The sequence below is a fragment of the Onychostoma macrolepis genome, chromosome 03, assembly GCF_012432095.1.
Source record: "Onychostoma macrolepis isolate SWU-2019 chromosome 03, ASM1243209v1, whole genome shotgun sequence".
Taxonomy (NCBI): Eukaryota; Metazoa; Chordata; class Actinopteri; order Cypriniformes; family Cyprinidae; genus Onychostoma; species Onychostoma macrolepis.
In genome coordinates, this window is record NC_081157.1 from 31,850,116 (window position 1) to 31,873,690 (window position 23,575).

Here is a 23,575-nt window from a genome sequence, read left to right on the forward strand (position 1 = left end):
ACAAACATTTTTATCCATTTTATAGCATATGAATGATTGAACCCTTCTCTGTGGACACACTGTTTTAGATGTAGTGAGAAGACAATAAGTGTCATAGTTTTCACATAATAATGATAAACTTAAATTGAAGGGGATAATTGTGTTAAATACATTCTATTATTAATCCCCATAACATTTACAATTGAAAATATATATATTTTTTAAACCTGATAGCAGTTATAATAGCTGGACATGTTTTGTCCCATGTCTCAAGAATGACTGATTTCATAGATTTTGGTTAAGTCTTAAGCATAATGGCTTATAAAAGAGAGAAAGACCGTGCGATTTCTTCATATCTTTTCACGTCACGGAAACACAAAAAAATATTATACAACACGCCAAAATTAGTTAAAGTTCATTATAGTAACACAGCTTTTGACATTAAGTGTTTTATAGATTAAACAAGGTGAAAGACCACATTCCCTTCACTTAAATTTCCCTCAGACATATCACACGCTTATTCGATGTTTTTATATATGTTGTACGTTTGTGTATGTATATATATATATATATATATATATATATATATACACACATACACGTTTTAAATATACGTTTTGATAAATTCAGTCTAACGTCAAGTACAAATATTTATTCAGTACTACTTGATTTACCCGACGCCTGAACTTGACATACACTGTCTTATATCCACTTTTCTTCGGATTTACAACTTATAAAACCCTTTCTAAATGTCCACTAGAAAAAAAAAAAAAGATTTTCTCGTTAAATTTAGTCAAAAAAAATAACATAGATTTGTGCAACTTAGCTGACGCGTCAGCTTGACAAGATGGCGGTGCTGTTTCTACAGCGAAGTCACTCGCTGATGATCTCAAATGATCTCAGTGTTTTTTATTAGTTTAGTCAACATTTAGTATTCTGAATGTTGACTGGATTTGAAAATAACCATTCATTTAATGTTTTTAATATATATTTGTGCAGATTTAATATAATATGTCTTCTCAACTAAGCCCAAGCTATAAAATTAGTTCAACTTAAATATTTTTGCCCTTCCAACATTTTGTTAATTGGATTTTTTTACAGTGTATACTAAAGTGATACCAAATTTTTTAAGTATTTTCTTGGAAAGTGTAGTCTAATAAACTCAATTTTCAGAACATTCCTTCAGTGTCACATGATCCTTCAGAAATCATTCTGATATGCTGATTTGCTGCTCAAGAAACACTTCTAATTATCAATGTTAAAAACAGCTGCTTCATGTTTTTGCGGAAACATTGATGTATTTTGTTTCGATTCTTTGATGAATAAAAAGTCCAAAAGAACAGCATTTATTTGAAATAGAAATCTTTTGTAACATTATAAATGTCTTTTGATCAAATTATTATATTTTTTTTTAATTACTGATCCCAAAATTTCAAATGTAGTTACATTACAGCCAAGTAGAATTATTACAGGAATTTCTATTTGTTATGAAACAGTAATGGTGTAGAAGCTTGAATAAACAATCCTAACAACTTCCCACCCTTGCATGAAGACAGCTTTGTTAACTATAGCAAGAGCGCTTCTTTAGTTGCATTGCATTGTGCCGCTCGCTCGAGTGTAGAGGTGTGGTGAGAGTTCAGCCCGGGTTCACTCACAGTGACCCGATCCCAGAGAGCCCTGAACCCAGTGAAGTGTGGACAAGCTGAATCGCTCAAACACAGACACGTCTGCCCTGCCAGCAGAGCCACTTAGTGGGATCATACCGTGTCAGAACGGCTCTCCTTCCTCTGAGAGAGGGTCAGAAAAAGCCTTGTGTTCTTATTCATCCCTACTTTTCCCCCGCCAAAAAACAACTACGTATTCACCCTCTAATTTTATGAAGGAGAAAAGCATACAGCTGAGAAACTGAGCTGATCTGGTCAGTCATATTTCACATGAACGAAATGTTAAATGTCAAAGACAATCTACAAACAGCCTAAGTAAGTTGTGGCAACTTTCCTTGACTTTCATTGTCTTTAATATCACAAGATAAAAACAGATAAATCATTAAGAGGAGGAGAATTTAATGAATAAAGATGAATCAATGTCTATTTTGAGCCCAGGGGTCATTACCTAAAGCAATTTATAGTAGTTCTGATGGCAAATTTTATGAACCTGTTTAACTGACTGTATAAAAAAGCTTTTCACACAGCCATATTTTCAACTGAAAGACCTTGAACCGCAGTCTGTAAACAGCAGGTGCTGTTAATTTTTTTTTAGCCCTCATCTTAAATTTTGCAAAACAATCATTTTTTTGCTGAAGGAGCCTGTTAGTTGTAACGATAAACGCACAGGCATGTGGAGGGAGAATCCATCTTTCCCTGAGGTTTAGAGACAGGAGTTGATCCTTTAATGAGAGTTTGACTTTGATTTCTTAGTCCTGATTTGTCTTGTCCTCTTGCCTCCAGCGCCTCCATTTTTCATCTTTTCACTACACGCCACAATATATTGATCCAAAAACAGCCTTTTAAACATATCCTAGGAGTTTTCTTCCTAAGATGTTACACAGTCTGTGGGTGTATATGTATTTAAGCCAAATAAAGAATTTATATTCTAAATTGAGTATTTTTTCCACTTAAATACTATGAAATCAAACGAAAAACTGAATTAAAGAAATAGATGACATACAACTCACTTTGGCTCTGTAAACCCCTACAATTAATGAAAATTTGATGTCCTTTGAAAAAAAATTTCCCTCAAATTCCTAGTACATTTGAACAAATAATTACAAAAAACTAGTAACAGTGAATTAAATGTAAAATTTGAAATAGAAAGACTGTGTGTATATATATATTTTTCTCCATGACATTGATAAAATAACTTTTTTTTTTTTTTACTTAAAGGCAGGGTAGGTGATTTGGTTTAAAATCATTTTTGTGATGCTGGTTTAAAAGTCTCGTCACATCTCTGACAACAATCACTAAAGTAAGTAGTCTAAATGTATTTGGAAGGCATAGGATCATAAAATGTTCATCCAATCATATCCCTCGGTCCGAGGACTACGATAGGCTGTCCTGACTACCTGTAAACGTATGTATTTCAAAGCTAGCTTGCTATTGCTAGCCTTTCTGAAATCACCTACCTTACCTTTAATGAAATGTCATGACCCGCTATGTTTTACTAAACGTTCGAGAGAATTCTCACAATAATTGGCTGTACGCGCTACTAGCGTAGTGTAGTTTGGTGATACGAAGAGCAATGGACTATACAGACATTTACTATCGAGTTTTACTAGCTGAGACAACAGGAGAATCAGTATCTGTACAGCTGAAGAAGCAGAAGAGGTACTATATGAAGCCAGAAATGCTACTATAAATACACCAAGAACAGCGATTGTAACCCTAGTTAAAGAACTACTCAATCCACCTTTAGGTGGGTCTTTAGATGTTAAAATACATAGTAGCAATCCTATTTTACATCAAAAAACACTAACATTAAAAAGTTTGAAAACCCACTGATAGGTGTCAATACCCATCCAAAATGTATCAGCCAGCACTACATGGAATATCTTGCACATAAAAAACAGTAGACTATTATCTAACCTGGCAGTAGAGAGAGTATTTGTGCTTGTGCGATTGTGTGTATACGGTACAAGTCTAAAAATGTGAACAGAAGCTCACTTTGTAGCTGTAGATTCATGTTTGCACACACAAAAATAGACAAACACAAAAACAAATACACCCACACACATATAGTTTCATGAAGAGGAGCAGCCAGACCAAGGTTATTATTTGATGGTGAGATATTGGGAGGAAAGTTGTTTGAAATTGTCTAGCCGAGTTCCCAAAAGGCTCAGAGAGCCATCATCTTCAAGTGCTGCTCTAAAAACCTGACAACACACACACACACACAGACATGCTCTTTACATAAGGACAAGGGACAGCCTCATTTTCAGCAAAAATAAATTCAATTTCATTATAAAAGTGTTCACTTCATCTCTCTTATCCCCAGCCTACCTTCTCTTTTAAAGGTTACTGATACAGAGAGACACGAGGTTTCAGTAATAATGTACCAGGGTTAAGGCCTGTCATCATTAATAGGGAATAAAGGACAACATTGTCTGATTTACACTGCCTTCAAGCAGGCTTTACCCCCGCTAACCAATGAGACCTGCACACACACACACACACACACTTATACAAAAAAGGATTTTGGTGTTCGTTGGTACAGCATCCTTATTACATGTGCCTTCTTGCTTCTTTTGGTCCCGTTACATTCAAGAACATCTTTCAAATTTGTGTGTGAATCAAAGAATGAAACATTTGTCTAATACTTTGTCTAAAATATGAAGAGAGTCATAGCAGTAATAATAAGGTTTGTTTGCACAACAGCATCGACCTGAAAAGCTTTTACATAACTCGCACTAAGATGACTAAAATTTGCAGAATATGAGTTGGATGTTTTCTCATGCATGTGCTGCTGTTCAATCAAATTTACCTTAAAAGCCTGCAGTGCAATTTCATGGATCTACATCCATAAAATGTTGAATGGCAGCCAGTGAAGTTACATATCCTGAAGCAAAAGAGGTACTGCAATGATTTGAATATTCAGACAATGAGAAATAGATCAACTTTGAACAGTCATGTGCTGCAAACTGTTCATTCACTTCAATGCATCTCATTTAGCTATGTCAGAATTGGTGTCAGGAACAGATAATGGAAAATGCTTGCAGAAAACATTTCCAATTGGAAAGTTTATTTGAAGTACCAGGAAACAGATTTAAAATATCAGTTAGGTGATACAAGATACTGCCATGCAAACAGAGCTGTAATATCGTTGATAACCACTGCAGTTCCATACATCTGTCTGACTTCAGAGTCTTTATTTTCTCACATTTTCATTTCAGACATTCTTTGAAAATGGTCAGCAAGTTGGAAGGCCAAATTAATTTAGCCTGTCTCTGTATTTGCATTTCATCAAAAAGAACGAATATATTGGCTATAAGCAATATGTAAAGTTGTTCTTTTAAGCATAATAATTTGAATATTTCAAAAAGCACACTACTTGTTTCATGTACCTGATGTAAGTGATCTACTCACTGATAAACAAAAGCACTATTTATAGGGTAGAGTAACTTTAAATATTAGTCTAATGCTAATTAACTTCAATTAATCCTCTATGAACACAACAGTAAATGCAGTTAATCTTACACAGCCATTTTACGCTCACTTCTCATTATAAGTTAACAGATAAACAAGTCGTCATTTTGAAGTGCATGAGGTGGTGTCATAGTTGTAATTTGAAAGGAGAAAAGAAAACAGTCATTTTTAAAAACATGCTGATATTCAGCTATACATAATTGTAAAATGTTGCTTGAAAGGATAGTTCATTCATAAATAAAAAAACTGTCCCATCATTTACTCATCATGATTTCGCTCCAAACCCATAAGAATTTTGTTCATCCTCAAATAAAGATTTTTTTTACCTAATCATTTTCTCATCATTTTAATCAATATTCATAATTTTTTAATAAATACCCAAATTAAATCTGTTCATTATCAGAAGACTTGGATTAAATTGCTTGATTCATATGGATTACATTTATCATGTCTGTATGAGCATTTTGAAACTTGAACATTTCAATGCAGGATAAAATTATCAGAGAATATTAAAAATCTCCACTTGTGTCAAAGATTGGCCACTTGAGGGCGAGTAAAATTACAGAATTTAAATTTTTTGGTCAACTCTCTCTTTAACTTCCTAATAACCGGTCACTGCCCTGTAATTTTAGGGTTAAAGCAAATATGTGATATCCACAGAAATCTCACTCTGAGTGGGAAGAGTTTTCTGTTCCTCTCAATCCACACACAATAAATGTAAGCTTGAGTAAATTCATCCAATGAATTGATCAGAGTTGGCATTACTAACTTACGGCAAAGTAGACTTGTTCATTCAGTTACAATGATAGGAAAAGTACAGCGTAATGTTTGAGACAGATTGATTGAGGTTGGCTAATGTAGGTCATTGCTCGGAGGGAAATACACATCCACTCAATGCACTCCCATGACTTCATGAACGTGTGACACAGTCCTCTGCTATAATAAAGAGACCCACACCGAATCTGGAATTGGAATTGGAACAGGCATCATTCACAAAGAGATACACATCCCATCCCTGGTGTGTTCATTTATAATTCATTTAGATTATTTGATGATGTTTAAGATCCATTTTACCATGTTTGAATTCACAGTGTTTGTCACATAAATAAGTGCAAGAAAATGCTGAAAAAAAATTCACAAATTCCATCTGGGTCTGTTAATAATATACACTGTAAAAACTGATTTGTAGGTCAAGTAAATTAAGCTGAAATAACTAAAGATTTACTTAAAAGTTCTCAAGTAATTTTTCTATTATGATATACTTTGTTTTTTTTTTTTGTTATATGTCAAACCAACAAGCACCGGAGGTGAGATGGATTAATAATTAAAGTGAGGTTTCTCTGAAAAAAAATTGTTTGATCATTACCACTTCCCTTTCCCAGCATGCACTGGGGCATGAATAATTGATATGGTTGCATTTTTTGATTGTAAGCATTGTCTTAAAAATAATAAAAAATTACTTAACATTTATAACGATTGCAGATCATAAGTCATGGCAACTTGACATTTAAAGCTCAGGAAAGACATTTACTAGACTTAAATAAATTCAACTGGAAAACAAGCCATGCAAACTGTAGCCTTCATTTTTTAAGCTGTCTGATCACCTCCTTTTTACAAGTGCATGTTTATGCACATACTGTATATTGCATATGAGTGCTCACTGCTTCTTGTTGCCTCAGGTCTGCATGTTCTTGTGTTTTAAATGAACTAATAAGGAGGCTTGGGCGGGATCCAACCCCCATCACACCTCCTCTGCCTTACTAACAGTAATAACTCTTTTTTCCAGTGATACTGCAATCTCTGTCATGCCCTTGTGGTTTAACCTGTTATGCCATAGGCTGTTTACTGCGATTAAAGACACATGCATAATGTATGAGTACAGTCACTTAATGGATCCTAATTAAAAATGATCATCCCTGATGATCATATCTCTGACTGATCTGAGACTGAGACTCTCCGAGGCTACATAATTATTGTAAGTTATACTTCCCAGAGGATGCAAATTAATGTGTTCTTTGTTAAATGGACAGAATCTAGCTTGAACTGACTGTTATAAAGGGCAGATCTTACAAAGCCTGTTGAAAAATGACTTAAGAAGAAATTGTATTTTGCATTAAGAAAATAAAGCCTACATCTAAGACCATTTAGATTTGCATTTTAACATTATTTTCAGAACATGTAATGTATAATGAGACTGGAATAACTATTGCATATATGATTGATTAATACTATAAACACAAATGTCAGCACAGCAGGCCAGCATAGTGTACAAACTAACCTACAAATGTACATAGACAAGCCCAAAAGAAGCCACAGAACATCACAGGAGGCCATAACAAACTGAGGTCATGTCAAACACAACATGACACAATACTCTGCCACTAAACACAAAATGACAGAAGCAGACACCGGGGAGTCTCCCTTCAAACAGAACATTTTCTCTCGTGGTCTGCGGTCAAAAAATACCATTTCAGTCTGAGGTCTAGAGGTAAAGATCCATTTCTAAAGCAAACTCTTCACTTTTAACAAGAGCATCGTGTGTCTATGTTTTTTGAGGGGGCAAGAGCTTTAGCCCTGCCTCACTTGGTGCCTGAGGCAAGGTCTTGCCCAAAGAAAAATAAAATCTTTAAGAACTTAGTAGTTCTTTAAAAAAAACAAACAAAAAAACGTGTTATTCAAGTGGTATCGTTTTAATTTACCACGCAACGGTACCCAGATTTAAGTCTTGACCTAATGACCGAATTTATTATCTGACTTTAATGCCATCTGTGCTCGTTGGAAACAATCTGCAGATTTTTTATTTTTTTTGTCTTTCTGCCAGGTATGCCAATCACTACAGAATTTGTACTTCATGGTACCTTCTGAAACAGATTTCGGACAGGCTTCTGAGGCCGCACAACGGTCTAATGATCAACAACAAATTTTGAGAGTTTTAATGATTACCAAGCAAATATTTATTTACCACTAAACTAATTTATCACTATAAATTAAGTCAAAAGTTTTTAAACCACCCACGACTTTCAGACAGCAATTTATATTTTTAGCTCAAAGGTTACGGAATCGCAGCAAAGAATACATCTATGCTACCTTCAAAAATAGATCACATGAAAGTATCTCAGTAGACAGGATGAGACACATTTATCGGATTTAGACATGTCTTATTGCCTTCCTATCTCGGTTTGCTGCCTGCGAAGGCTGTATTTTTCAACTTTCGGACACAGCCTACGACTCCATATAGTTGAACATATCAAATGTTTCACATTTTAGATTAAACTAAAGACTTCTAGAAATTTTAACAGTTTGATAACTCCTTGCATATTTTATGAGGAAATTGTTATTTGAATGTCAGGTGACAATCTTCCAGTTTAAAGTAAATAATCTGAAGAAGGAGCGTATTGATTGGGCCTGAAAGGAGTGAAATGATTTCCCTATGAAATAATTTCCTCATGAGGCCAAAACTCAGGAACTCTCGCAAAACAGATGCCAGGCAATAAAACCATAAAACTAATCTGAAGAGGAGATCTCCAAAGAGAACAAACAACACCACCCTGACCAAACTTATCTCCTTGTTCATTTACGACCCCCTTCCTCCCTCTCCTCTCCCCTCTCACTCTTCTTCCCCAAAAGCAAGAATATCCATATGCCACAAGTGTTATATCGAGAAATTGTGTAAAATTGTGTTCTGCTGCTGAGGGGTGTGTTTCCCTTTAGGGGTCTGTGGGAATGTTTATCTGTCTTCAGCCAGGTGCAACCCGGGAGCACGGGAACCCAAAAACCAAAAGGTATTTTTACGACTGATCTGAAACTTTGTTATCTGGGTATATAAGGGAAGTGACAAAACACTACTTTGGAATGTCTGTAGTCAGGAAACCCCATGCAGTGTGTGAGGGTCTCTGGAGCTCTACACCAGAACTCTCGCTGCTGTGTGTCTCTCTCCTGTCAGGTATGATTCAAAAATGTAATTGTGTTAAACACATTGTGCCCATAGAGCACACTGTATAGTTGTTTGTGCTACTACATGTGCACATATGTTAGTTAAGTGTAGCAAATCAGGTCAAAAGGGAAATGTATATAAATAATTACAATTAATTATGATTAATTACAATTATTTATATCGGCTGACAGTAATAACTGTAGCAGAATTAAATTGCCATCAACTGATCTGTTCGTCCAGCGAACATTCGGTGTAAGTTCATATCAACTCTAAGAAAGGATATTTCCGTGGACACAGAAAATACTTTCCTATTAATGCATTGGAGCATGTAGCGAGGGTCAAAATCGTAAAGAGACATTAATTTGCAAGGCAGAACCAGAAACTCATGTAATCTGTGCACACAACTTTTATTAACTAAACGCTAACATGCATAACTAATCTAAACAAACAAATGAATAAACATACATTCACGAGTACATGCAAAGGGGAGCTAAAGTGGATGAATGAAGCCATTAGAGAAACAGAGAATGCAGTTATGGAAAGAGTCACTTAACCACCTGAGTAAAACCATCAGCGCCGTTTATAACGGGGTCTATAACTTATACTAAACCTCTGTTTCGTTTAGTTAAATGTATGATACTTGCACTGCCTTGGTTATTGGCGAGTGTCCGGATGCAGTCTCAGATGAAAGTCTTGATGCTTTCAAGGTTTTGGACTCCCGATCACATTCTTCCGGGTTGAAGAGTGATGAATTCCAAAGATGTTCTGAGGTAGAAATGTTCTTCCCAGGTAGAAAGGGAAAAAGAGCTAAGAAAGAGATCTGCTGAGGTCCGAGGAGCTTTGGTTGAATGGAAAGTCAAGGCTGCAAGGCCTGGCGCCTAAACTTAAGCGTCCAAAAGAGTTCTAGCTCACATCCTCATCTTCTCAGAATCTAAAAGATTTGCAGACTGGAGGGGCGTTACTGATGTGAGAGCTTTATCTGCTATAGAGGTCACACCTCTGGGGTGTCAAAGAGCCAATGGTGTCTTGAACTTTTGGAGGGAAAGTTTTACGACTCTTTGTCTCTGAACATGGTAATTTGCATAGGTAATTCGCTTGGGTTAATGCACAAACTACTAAAGATTCTTAGGACACTAATATGTTGCATAGGTATCAACATGTAATATACACTCTCAATTATATCATCCGAAGACGAATTGATAAGAGACCAAACATGGTATGAGTGAGGTGATCTCAACTAGTGATCGTAAGATCCACGTAAGGCCAACATGAGACTTAAAAGAGACATTAGGTCCCCAGTGAACGAATAATTGAAAGTATGAGATTTCCAGAATAATAAAATATCTAAATTAATATACAATCAATATCTGTGATCAGTTTTTAATTAAGAATGCTGCCTAAATTTAACGATCACTTGAAATTGGAGTCAGATTGAACACGGAGCTAAACTAAAATTAAAACGAAATCCTGATAAATTCAGAAGCACAAGTAAAAGACCGAACACGCATTAAACCTTCAACCAGGCTGCTGGATTCCACTTTTGGGCTGGCGGGTGGATCCTTACAGACCAGCCAATTTTAGACACATAAATGGTTGATTTCTGCTATGGTGTTTTTGACAAAGTTATCTTTTTTGCAAGTCACATTTAAAACTGACTTGGCTTCAATCATCTAAAGGGAGACATGCAGCTTGATGACCATGACACTTCTGAACACAAAACTATTCTATAATGTGGAAAAACAGTGAAAATAAATAACCCCTTTCTGAGGCTTTACAAAAGCACCAAATATTTGACCTCCTCTAAATGACAAGCTTTCCAAGAATGTGTAAGAATCATAGTTTAGTTAGTACTCTACATAACAGCCAGACTGTATATACATACCACGATGGCTCAGTCATATTAATATGAAAAGGAAAAACTGCAATCCACAATATGACATCATAACTCATGCTTTTCAAATAAAAGAGGAAATTGCCAACTGTATAGCTACCGTTAGAAGCTCTAGTTCCCACATTATTCTGAGACTCACTTGGTACTGCACATGTGGATTGGCTAGACCAACCTGAAATATATGCCTTTTAAACGAGCATAAGAAATATTTATAAAACAGCCCATGTCAGATTTTGTTGCTGATTTGAAATGTCATTTAAAAGTATGTTTGGCAAGCAGTTTTCAGTATTTCCCCTGACAAGTTGATAGGAGTTGCTCTTGAATGCCTGAATTAGGCGTTACAAATATGGCCACAGAGTGAACTGGCTTTCCTTGAAAAGGACTAATTAATTATGTTAATTTAGTCTAAGAATATCTAAGAGTAATACAGCCACGTCATGCTAGCTCCCACAAGCCTATAGTCATGATTAACTGTAGAAGATCAATGGTTCCAGTGGTGAACACAGCCAACGCAACAGGCGGCACAGCCAAGCATCCCAGCAGGCGAACTCCATATCTCATAACCTATGCTCATAATTAATGCTCCTGTGGGGGTAGTGGTAAGTAAACAACTTGTTTCCTGTTTGGTTAGTTCACAGTGTCTGCAGACCTTCCTACAGTGAGGAGAAACGTTCATCAAACTACAAACGGCAAGCTGCCAAATCACACAGCCCGGGATTCGCCCTGAGTAGGTGATGCAGGAATCTAAACCAGACAAGAAGAGAAAATCACTGAGGACTGTGGGATGGTGGTGGGATGAGTTGACACTTAATGAGGTGAGGGTTGAGAAAGTGATATATCAAAAAGAATACGATATCACTCAGTCTTGTAAAAAAAAAAAAAAAAGAGGGATCAGACTTTACTTCAAGCTACGTGTGTTTACATTCGTTTCTCGCAGACACTCGACAAAGGAGAAGACAGGAGAGAGGAGGACCATTTAAAAAAGAACGAAAACATCCAATTTTTCAACAGCTGGCCTCAAGTGCTCTCTTTGCATAATGTTCATTCATATGCATGTGCCTAGTGAAATGTTTGCAGTCATTGTCATTGGATGAATTTGATTACATTAGCACATCTAAATGGGGCCCCGTGATGGAGCCGCTGTCTGGGTTTGCAAAAGAAGCCACTGCACTGGAATGGGTAAGTGTGTCAGCACCACACACAGATTCCTCCAAAAAATATCACTATGGCTCCAGACTCTGCAGTGGCCCCTGCTTATGCAAATTACACTGGAAAAGCAGTTAATCAGGCAAGAAGACCAAATCTTTATGCCTTGGCACCTCTGAAGTGGCCACTCTCAATCAATGTAGAAGGAGCAACTGATGCCTCGCTCTCTCAGCCAAGTCTGATGAACTCAGATCAGGTCACGTATTTCCTTGCAAACATGTCAGCCTCGACCAATCAGCATGGAAAGTCATTTTGGAGGTATAGGACTGTCAAAATAAGTTCCGAAGCGTAATCTAAAATCATCACATTACCACGAGATGAAAGAGGGAGAGAGAGTAAGCGAAAACGAATAAGGCACAGGTGTGGAGATGTCATATCTTCACAAAGGCAAAGGAAAAAACACAGAATGCAAATAAGCGGGATCTGAATAAATAGTCGCTGCTGTTCAGTTGGCTTTACCTGTAAACAAATATTCAGATGGGACTGATGTTTAGCTGCTGAATACTTCTCTTTCTCTGACTGTAATAAACAGTCTGCTCTCTCCTGGGAGGTCATCCAACTCATTTCACAGTAAATTACAGTAAATTAGCATCTCATTCCACCTGATGAGCAGATCTTTGTTTGGATCCTTTGAATAAATGCGGGTGAATACTTAAGGATTGTCGCTGGATGTGTTTCTTGCTTGAGTGCATGAGGGAGGGTGGGATATGCTGTGATGCTTCTTACTGAAGTTGTCCTCTAAGGAAGAGAAATATATGAGAAATGAGATTAAAATAGGATATAACAAACAACAAAACATGCAAACCATGTTTTTTTTCAAGTGGTAATTTGATTTTGATGATTTATAGCTCAATCCACAAACATAAACAAGAAAAAAATAAAAAATAAAAATACTTACTGATGCAACCAAAATATGTTGCAAAGTATGTTATTTTTTGCACATTAGTTGTATTGTTATAAACCGACTAGAAAGGTTTAAAATACAGAGCTTCTAAATACAGTAAAACAAATTGTAATAGCAGTTCTAGTATTTGTACTAGTATTTTCCTGCATTTTGAGGCAAACTCACTATCACAGGGTTAAGGTATGGTCACATTTACCACAGTTCATGAAATTTTTGTGGACAAAATCCAATCATTTTAATAGCAATCTATGTGATCTGGAATTTCTAGGAGGGTAAAATAATTCCCCACACAGATTTCACAATGGGTTCAAAGCTGCTTGGATTGAAAGTGACTTCTATGTGAGCTGTGCTTCAATACACCGCTCTTCTATTGACAGCAGAATTTGCTGCCAAAAACTTAGCTTAAACTTTACGTAAAAAATACTGATCACTTTTCTCCTGTGCGTATCTCCATTACAGGCAGTTGTATGTGATAGGCTCTGTCTGAACAAGTATAATGCAATGTCTATGGCAAAAACAAAAAACAAAGCCTAAATAAAGGGGGGAAAAAATAGTTTAAAAGACTTTAACTCTTGAAGATTAGTATGCACACACCTACTGCCTACTTATATGATCGTTCAAAATGCTGAGGTTGGTAAGATTTTTTTTTTTTTTTTTGTCTTTTATGCTCACCGAAGCACAGAAAAAAATAATATTATTAAAATAATATTTCAAATGTAATTTATTCCTGTTATGGCAAAGCTGAATTTTCAGCCATAATTTCTTAAGTCTTCAGTGTCGCATGATTCTTCAGAAATCATTCTAACATGCTGATTTTCTGCTCAAAAACATTTATTATCAGTGTTGAAAACAGTTGTGCTTCTTAATATTTTTGTGTAATCCGTGTTATTTTTTTAGGATTCTTTTATTTCAAATGAACATCATTTATTTGAAATAGAAATCTTCTGTAACATTATAAGTGTTATTAGTCACTTTAATGCATCCTTGCTGAATAAGCATTCATTTCTTTAAAAAAAAAAAAAAGTTAAAAATTTTAGACAGTAGTGTACACACTCAAACTACATGATAAACAAGAAATTGTTGATAATGCCACATGGCTTGCGAGTAGCAGCATGATAGTCTCACTTTCAATTCCTGAAAACATATACTATACACCATGTTTTTAAATAAAGTACAATTGGAACTGTATGTATCTGTTTGAGATATATATATATATATATATATATATAAGTCAATGCACATTCGAGCTTCAGGTGAAGAGTCTTCATAGAGAGAAGTCTTATCCTATTTCTAAGGAGCAGACGAATAGCGGCTGAAGTGAGCGGGGAGGAGAGGTAAAGCGTAGAGAGCTGTTCAGAGAAAGTTACACGCTAGGTTACATTTCAGTTTCAATAGGAAGGTCAAGTGGAACGAAAAGCAGCCACGATCCCATGAAACGGCCATGGATAAGAGAGAAATGGAGTGCATGTCTGTGCCTATATGGCCCAAGTATAAACCAAGGTAAAGCCTGTGTATTAATGCACTACAGTCTATCTGAATACTCTTCATTTCTTTCTTACTTGCAACTGAATATTATTTGTTTTGCAGGAACAGATTTTGCAGTCTTGTAACAGAATGGTTTTTCATTGACAGTTTTATGTATGTAATGTAACTACTGTATAAGAAGCAATTTCAACAGATCACTGTAAACAAAATTTTAAACATCTGTTTTTCTTTGTCTTGTTCCCTTTATTCTCTCTATATCATTACTAATGCATAGTTTCAGACCTCAGTTTTCATTGTATATGCGTGTCCTTTGTGTGCATATGCTCCTCATGTACCAACATATCAATAATTCTGCATCCCACTTTACTATGACTAGAGTATTACATATTCCAGACGTTTTACGCAATCACAACGCAAGAGAAATAAAAAGTTGACAACGATATTCCACGTGGGCCAGGAGAACTGCTCCCAGATGGCAAACTCAATTTCATATCTAAGCAACATAATAGCTTGCCAAACACTTCACAGCCCCTCTATGCTTTCCTGCAGCCAAATATCTGCTACTGCTGCTCTTTTTTTCAAATCCTTAGCTGTGTAAGTACGCGTATGTGGGTCACAGAGTGTGGTGGTAAACATTTTGTGGCTAGAATTCATGCTGAACACTGCAAGACCTTGGACAGGGAAAAGTTGTGCCGAGGAGAACAAATTAATTGAGTTGATAGCTATGAGGCGAGTATGTAGCACACAGTGCATTACAATGATTGCAAAAGCAGAGGCAGACTGATATATCAGCCAGGCTTATGGATGATAATTAGTCTTAGTGTTGTTTAACAACAGTGTTTCAGCTCTAGAAATAATAAAATAGAGTGATAATGGTAATAGAGATAATACTAATACTATTACTTATATTACTATTTAAAGTTATGCTAACAGAAGTAGAAGGGCCGTTTTTAAACATATTTCATAAGTTAATTGTATTCTGAAGCACAGTATAAAAAACTTAAATGATATGTTTGAAAAAGAACTTTGATAAAAATTAGAGAACACATATCTCCCAGTTATTGGTGTTAATCTCGCACCTGGTACTAATTTCCTTAATTACATGACAAACCCTATTTAACTGGCAGCATTTCTCCAGTTTTCACTGAGACTGCAAGATGATGGGCTTCTCTAAGGTTACTGAAACCCTGCGACAGGAGGCGGACCAGATGAAGGCCAAAGGGCCACTGCAAGAGAAGTTGGTCATTAAAAATCTGTGATTTCTTGAATATTGCTGGTATACAACGAACCTAATTTATTCACGTCCGCCAAAAAGGTTGGTCGTTCACACAAGACAAACAAATGAGAGGACGGTATAATGCAGAGACACTCAATGGGGAAACGGTTCAACACTGCAGCTGGAATTGCTCGCTAGTTCAGCACTGAACAGGGTAAAGATCTGTCTCAGCATGTTTAAGTGAAATCAGACTGACTACCCTATCACTCTATCTATCTATCTATCTATCTCTCTCTCTCTATATATATATATATATATATATACACACACACACACACACTTAAAAATGCCATGTTTACTTCAATGTGTTACCTGACGTTTTACACCCATTTTTTTTTCAGTGTAGATTTTGTCAAGATGTTGCCTTATTTTCTTACTAAAACTGTTGATAAAATCCTCCAGGTCCTATAAATTCTTTTGCTACCCAGCATGCAATTTAAGTTCTTCCCCATTGTTATTCAGTGATGTTGAGCTTTAGTTTTGCCACTCAACTCATACACAGTTGTCACAAAACAGCTATTATAAAATTCCACAAACAATCATTTCAACAACTGCTGAATAATGAATGCAATGAGAACCCAGGGCAAGTGTGCCAGCTTCCACTCATCAGGAATCACTAGGAATTAAGGATAGGCATGAGAACCAGAAGTGAGCAATAATCATAACACCCCAAAATAAAACTGATCATAAAACTCAATAAATAAAAAAAAAAAACATTTGTGATTAGATCAGCATATTAGAATGATTTCTGAAAGATCATGTGACACTGAGGACTACAGTAATGATGCTGAAACTTAAATTATATTTTAAAATGTATAGGAAACAGTTCTTTTAAAATTGTAGTACTATTTCATAATATTACTTGTTTGTGCATTTTCGATCAAATAAATACAGCCTTGGTAAGCATAACTAACATTAAAAAAAAAAATCATAATGATTCCAAATGCAGTTACAAAGAATTCATGCAGAGATTTCTTATTAATAAGCCAAGCAACAGACAGAGTCAGTCTGAAGGCTGGTTATCACAATGACGTGAGCTGAGTTTTTCTAGAATTGTATAGCTTAATTATTATCTGGGATTATAACAGGGATTATCTAAAAACAATCCTTTCTAATTTTCATTAAGCACCTGCTATCTTAATGGGTTTAGGATAACGAGCATGACTGTATACTCCAATCGCACAACGTGACACATTTCTGTGCATTATAATACAGATAACCTCAACTGTGGCACGAGGCCAAAATGTACATGTTTTTGTATTTAAAATCTCAAAGTCTGAACTGCCGCCCATACACACAGAGGGTCCAGCCTGTGACTGTGATTCTTGTACCATGTGACAGTGTCAGCGGTGGTCTGGGCCTTGGATGTGGAGAATGCAAATGTAGCTGTGAGATATTTTTGGGGCTCAGCCTTAATCCAGATTCTGTCCCTGTGTGCCACAACATCTTCTGAATAATGAATGAGACGAGAATCCAGGCCAAGTGTGCCAGCATCCACTCATCAAGAATCACAGGAATTAGGGATGGGTGTGAGGACGCGAGAACTCAGAAGTTACAGCGATGATCGATCATGAAACACAATAATTGCATGGCTTTTTGTTGAATTATTTCACACTGATTGCAATTCAGCAAAACGTGCCAAACGTGGGCTCATTTTCAATTTTGTGGTTGGTTACAGTGTCGCTTTCACATGACCTTGATGCATCAAAAAGCAATTTGTGTCAACACTATACACTGTGGCTTTCAGTTTGAGGAAGCACAGAGGAGAGTCTCTTCTTTTCAAACAGTTAGACTGAATGCAACAGTAAGCACTTTTACCATAACTTCGCATCATAAAAAAAGTGCAGAAGAAAGACTCAAGGTTGTGTAGTCCAGAGGTTTTGACGTCATGGGGACCCACAAGAGTGTGCTAGGTGGTCTGTGAGAAACCTGAGACAAGCTAATGACCTTGTTTGACCAGCTAGAAACCATGAAACACCAGCTACCATCAAAGCTGCCTTCAGATGGATTCATCAAATGGTGAATTAAGCGACAGGCTCCAGATTCTCTTCATACTCATTTCATATCTTTGAAAATCTCTTAAAATCAACATAAAATCTAAATTGGCCCAATTTAATTTTCAAAATACACTTTCATGATTAAATTGTGATTCATTTTTTGGTTCATGTTAGAAACCAAGGGCCAGTTGCATAAATACCGTAATACTTTTCAAATCAAATTAGACAAAAAAATTAAATAAAGTCTTTGTAAAATAACTTGCTCAGTCTCAGAAAGGGCTTTCCAGTCTCCTCTGTTTGCTTTTGGGAGGCGTTGTGCAGTTGTTGTCCCAGGGTCCCACGGTCCTTTAATCTAGCCCTGACTACTGAAGGCCACTAGGTATAAGAAATTATCAGAATCATTAGTTACATTTGCATATCATGACCAAATAATGCATTTATATTATTTCTAAAAAAAACCAGCTCAAATGTAAACACCTCAATCAATCCAACTGAGAAGGCGTCTTACGAATGTGTGTACATTTATTTATATTTTACAAGCTGGTCAGAGGAAGAGACTGATTATATACTAACTATCTGCTAAAAAAGCAAGCCAATCCAAAATAGGATTGAAAAGTTTGAGGTACATATAAACATAACTTTCAAAATCTGAAACTGACGGAAATTAGTGCATGCCTATTATTCTGTCTCTGCTTCTGTCCAATTGTCTTGTTCTGTCAAATGCTTCACCAACCTTGTTTTTTCAATTTGAAAAAGACCTGAAAGAAAAAATAATCAACTGCCTTATTACAAGCACAACAATGTCTAACTGCTTATGTATTCCACAGGTGCTTCTGTTTAGAGGGACATTGCAGAGATAACAAAACACCACAGCAGGCTTTTTTCCAACCTTCAAACACACACAAAAACAAACAGCCAAAGCGATTGAAACGTTGTGTGGAGTGTTCAAACAGAAGCCCTAATAAATGGTGATACATTAAAGGAGAGGCTGCAGAGGGTCTCTTAAAGCTCTGTGGATTATTGATCAGGAATCAGGATGTGCTGAGGGATTCTGCAGTCCTCCTGTTCCGGCCTCACTCAAGTGTCCAGAGCACCACGCTCTGTGTTAATGCCTCAAACCTCTGACAGCCCCCTGAACAAACACAGCTCAGTGAGAGAGGATGAAAAGGGGGAAACTGAAGCTGAAGGAGGAAAGAAACGCTGTCAAATTTTTACAAAAAAAGAAAAAAGTGGACTAGAGATTGGATTCCAGACAACAAAGGTAGATTCTCGGTAAAGCGCCCACACTTTTTCTGATAAAAAGCATCATGCCCATTCAAACTGTGCCCCCTCATGATTTTTGATCCCAGCAAATTCTGAAAGCTTCTGAAATTTGAAATAAATAAATAAATAAACTAGAAAGTAAACCAATTTGGGTGGTTTTGCAACCCACAGATGAAACAAATATGGACAAACCTAGGATGTTTGCTTGTTCATTTAATCCAGCATATGGGCTGATATATGCTAGTTTGTTTTTACAGGAATACGGTCTTACCCCTCATACATGGGTTAATATTTTTTAGATGAACCTAAAATACCAGCTAAAAAAAATCATTTAGCATTCTGTAAAATACCCTACATGACCACAGTGTTTACACAAAGCATACTTTATTTTGGATTAATAAAATTCATACAGCATATTTTATACACTTTTTATTAATGTGTATACAATAATATATTTGTACATTTTAAATAGCTTATCAAACATTTTGGAAATAAACATTTTAAATTTAAAAAATAACTTAATTCAGGTGTAACCCGGTTTATTTTTTTTATCTTAAAAAAAAATTGGCTAAACTACTGTGTCAGAAATCACCTATTCACAAACGTTTGACCTGTCAAATTGCACCTTCCACAGATTATCTATTTTTAATTGAAAATGAAATTAACCACTTACATGTTGCTCCGAACTTTATGCTTTCGTTTTCCCAGCTGAACACAAAAATAAGTTATTAAAATATCAAAACTGTGTGTAATGATCATTGGCTGTCAAAATCAGCTGGTTTATTAATATAAATAAATGTAATAATGTTGTTATGTTAATGGCCAATAATAATTTCAACATTAATGCATTTTCTCATGGAAATATTAAAATATTCACTACATTTTTAAAACAATTCATATATTCCACTTCCCTCCTCTTTTATACATATTGCCTATATGCCCCTCAAAAATCTGGGGTCATTGAGGTCAAATAGACACAAATAGGATTCCTATCTAAATAAATGCTACTCTTTTGAACTTTCTATTCTTTAAAGAAGCCTGAAAAAGTATGTCTTGATTTATTAAGCAATAAAACCGTTTACAAATATTGTTAAGAAATATTTCTTGAAATCAGCATGATCCGCAGCAAATCTGAATATTAGAATGACTTCTCACTGAAGACTGGAGTATATATTAAATTACAAAAACAACTCTTACATGCTACTACTTCAGATGTTTAGCTTCTTAGTTGTTAAAAAATGTTTTGTCCTCTTTGGCACTGGCTCATCTCGCCAAGGGCAAAAAAAGTCCAAATATAAAAATATAAAAAATTTTCACTGCTGTTTCCATGACAAAATAATAACTGGGCTAAGTTATCATACACATCCGCAACAAATGTAATATTTTCAAATATTTAATTCTCATTACTTAGTAATTAATTATACTGGGTGTTAGTTTTTTTTTCTAGAATATACTGTGCATTTGATATGTATGGTGCATTTGATGGATTTACTACACAAAACTTTTCTTTTGAAGTGAAACGTATGGACTGCAAATACATTATTTAGTAACCAAATATTGATTTAATAAATACCTGTTTACAATAAGCACTTATTCGCACGTACACAGGACAAAGTTTGAGGGAGCGCAGAGCCATGATCACTAACTTATATGGGAGAGCAAGCCCGCTGTAAGCCGAGAGATTCGTGCTGGCAACCTCTCGTATTACAATAATGCAATCTTGACATTTGCCATTAAAATAACGCCAAAAACTGCCTCAAATGGACTACGAAAACGAGAATAAAGTCGTACAAGCTGCAATCCATTTCTTATTAGTTCAAATGAACGGAGACTATCTCATGTTTTTCCGTGGGTGCTCGAGCCCCTGAGCCCCAGGACTACCGCTGGTGCCCCTTAAAAACACAGGTGCACTATGCCATGTTTCTGATGTAATGTTTAGAGTGTGAACTGACGCAGTCTGTTCTGTTGCTACTCTTCTCACGTCCACATAAACAGAGGATCAAGCCTCTGTATGAAAAGCATCTCGCTCATCTCACAGCTGGTCTGTTTACCTGCTCGACACACAAACAGATTAATACTCTCTCTCCCTTGCCCCTATCTTATCTCATAAATACATGCACACACACACACACAGATTAATGCTTTCTGTTTCAATATGTCAGCTACACACAGGCACGCACACTGATATGACATTCTGTTTAATGTCTCTGGAGTTAAAAAATGAAATGGATGATTCTTAAAGTGCTTAGACACAGTTGTTGGCTCTGCTCTCGTATGTCTGCTGTGGGATAACCTTGTTAAAAATGCCTCATCCAATCTAAACGGTTGGTGGGATATGACCTCATGACCAGGCCCACACAAAATTTGGCTCATTTGATCATGCATTCAGCTAAGATTGACAGCATAGTACCCTCAGCTCATTTGAACACATTTTACCATGGTTAAATCCATTCAGCTCAGATAATGCGAAACAGTCTGCAGGTTCTGTGCGAGCCTGTTTTTGAGGGACGGATTACATAGGGTGTCAGTGATTGATTAGCTGTTGGTGTAACTTGGACAAGCAATACATTACACATGGGCGGTTGTTGACTAATGGGTAATGACCTGGGCTACAAACCACAAGGTTGCTGGTTCAATCCCAAATTGGGTTAGATCACAATCAAGATGCTGCTCAGGGTGAAAAGTGTCTTGCAAGTGGCAGAGAAAAATCAAGGGTTTAAACGATCCTGGTGTGTGTCCTAAGCCATGTGTGCCGCTGCATCAGGGCTGATGTCTTTTGTGGATTAGTCTTGATTCCTAGCATTTGTTGTTCCGTCAAAAATCTAATTGAGGCTAAGAGTGAACTAGAATCATATTGACCACAATGGCAGGGACACATGTGAGCGACAGCAGAAAATCCCATAATACCAGTCTCCTCTTCTCACTGTGAGCAAATGATACAAACACTGACAACATGATACACACAAAACACAAAAAATTTTATTCACACTGAATGGAAAATACACCAACACCAGCAGGCTGGACACAGGACTAGAAATCTTAAATCTCATTTGTTGATGAAATTCAGAATAAGAACTAATAAAAACACCTACATCCTACCTGCATCACTGCAGTGTACGATTATGTGTTCAGTAGGGAAGGGTCCACAGCGATGCATAGTTTCATTCTAAAATCTAGTTTTTCCACACACACAAAAAAAAAAAAAAAATGGGGCAAAAATCCACAAAGATTAGTGTGACAGAAAGTAGGCTGCATATTTAAAAACTATTAATAAATATTACTATGTTCTGCATATTTAATATTCACTGTCAAATGCATATTATTATTATTAGAAAAATAAAATATAAAAATACATTTCATGCATCTGAACATTTTATGAAAGCTGTATAAATTTGCTATTGTTTGATTTGTTTTGTCGTGTATAAAGCATGTTTTTTAACCCTATAAAACTTATATTTGATACAATAAATTCTGAGGCCTCAAAATTATTAAAACTGTTTTAATCTTCTACATGCCTTCTGTCATCTGAGTTTATATTTGTTCATCTTTCAATCTTTATTGCATTGCATTATATTTACTTTAAGTCATTTAGCAGACGCTTTTATCCAAAGCGATTTACAAATAAGAAAAAGTAACTAAAACTAAAAAAGTTAAAACTCTATAAATACTATATACAGGTGCTGGTCATATAATTAGAATATCATCAAAAAGTTGATTTATTTCACTAATTCCATTCAAAAAGTGAAACTTGTATATTATATTCATTCATTACACACAGACTGATATATTTCAAATGTTTATTTGAAAATGAAATCAGCATCTCCATAAAGCTTGTCAACAGAAGGAAGCATGAAGTGCTCTAAAATTTCCTGGTAGATGGCTGCATTGACTGTGGACGTCAGAAAACACAGTGGACCAACACCAGCAGATGACATGGCAGCTGAAGGCCACTATCAGAGCAACCTGGGCATAAAAATGATAAATGCATACATTTCAAAACTAAGCATTTAAATGAAAACAAAATAAAGCTAAAAACAATTCAAAATATTACAACAACAAAAGATATGAGTATAATAATGATTCTAACATAACACTAAGCCAAACACCAAAGATGGACGACGCGTCTCCGCTTCCTTCCACTATAGAAAAGTGAAGTGAATACATCTCAGTATGGCCGCAGCCATCTTGAGTAAATTACGTCATTTGGAGCCCGAGTCTGCGCAGTAGAGTCGTGAGGTGGAGCCACGGAATCAAACTCCAGCCCAAACCCAATCAACCATAACGACACGCCCCGTTTTTATAGCATCAAATTACTAGCTAAATTTAAACTTATCACAAAAACGATAACAACTACTTTAAATGACCAAAACCATATTTCGGAAAATTGTATTGGAAGTGTAATTTATTTTTTCATTTTGACTGAAGTCCCATTCGTTTACATGGAGAGGGCGGGGTTTATGACCTGTACTGCAGCCAGCCACCAGGGGGCGATCAAAGAGCCC

At 36.1% G+C, this 23,575-nt stretch overlaps 1 protein-coding gene and 1 long non-coding RNA gene across 3 annotated transcripts in view; one reads left to right on the plus strand and one right to left on the minus strand.

Annotated features, from left to right (window-relative positions):
- Nucleotides 1–23,575, minus strand: part of asic2 (acid-sensing (proton-gated) ion channel 2) — a 440,995-nt gene that overhangs the window by 400,688 nt on the left and 16,732 nt on the right. The window lies entirely within an intron of this gene.
- Nucleotides 15,701–19,056, plus strand: LOC131536434 (uncharacterized). The gene is made up of 3 exons (XR_009269957.1): nt 15,701–15,774; nt 15,853–15,967; nt 18,638–19,056. It is a non-coding gene; the product is annotated as an uncharacterized LOC131536434 (long non-coding RNA).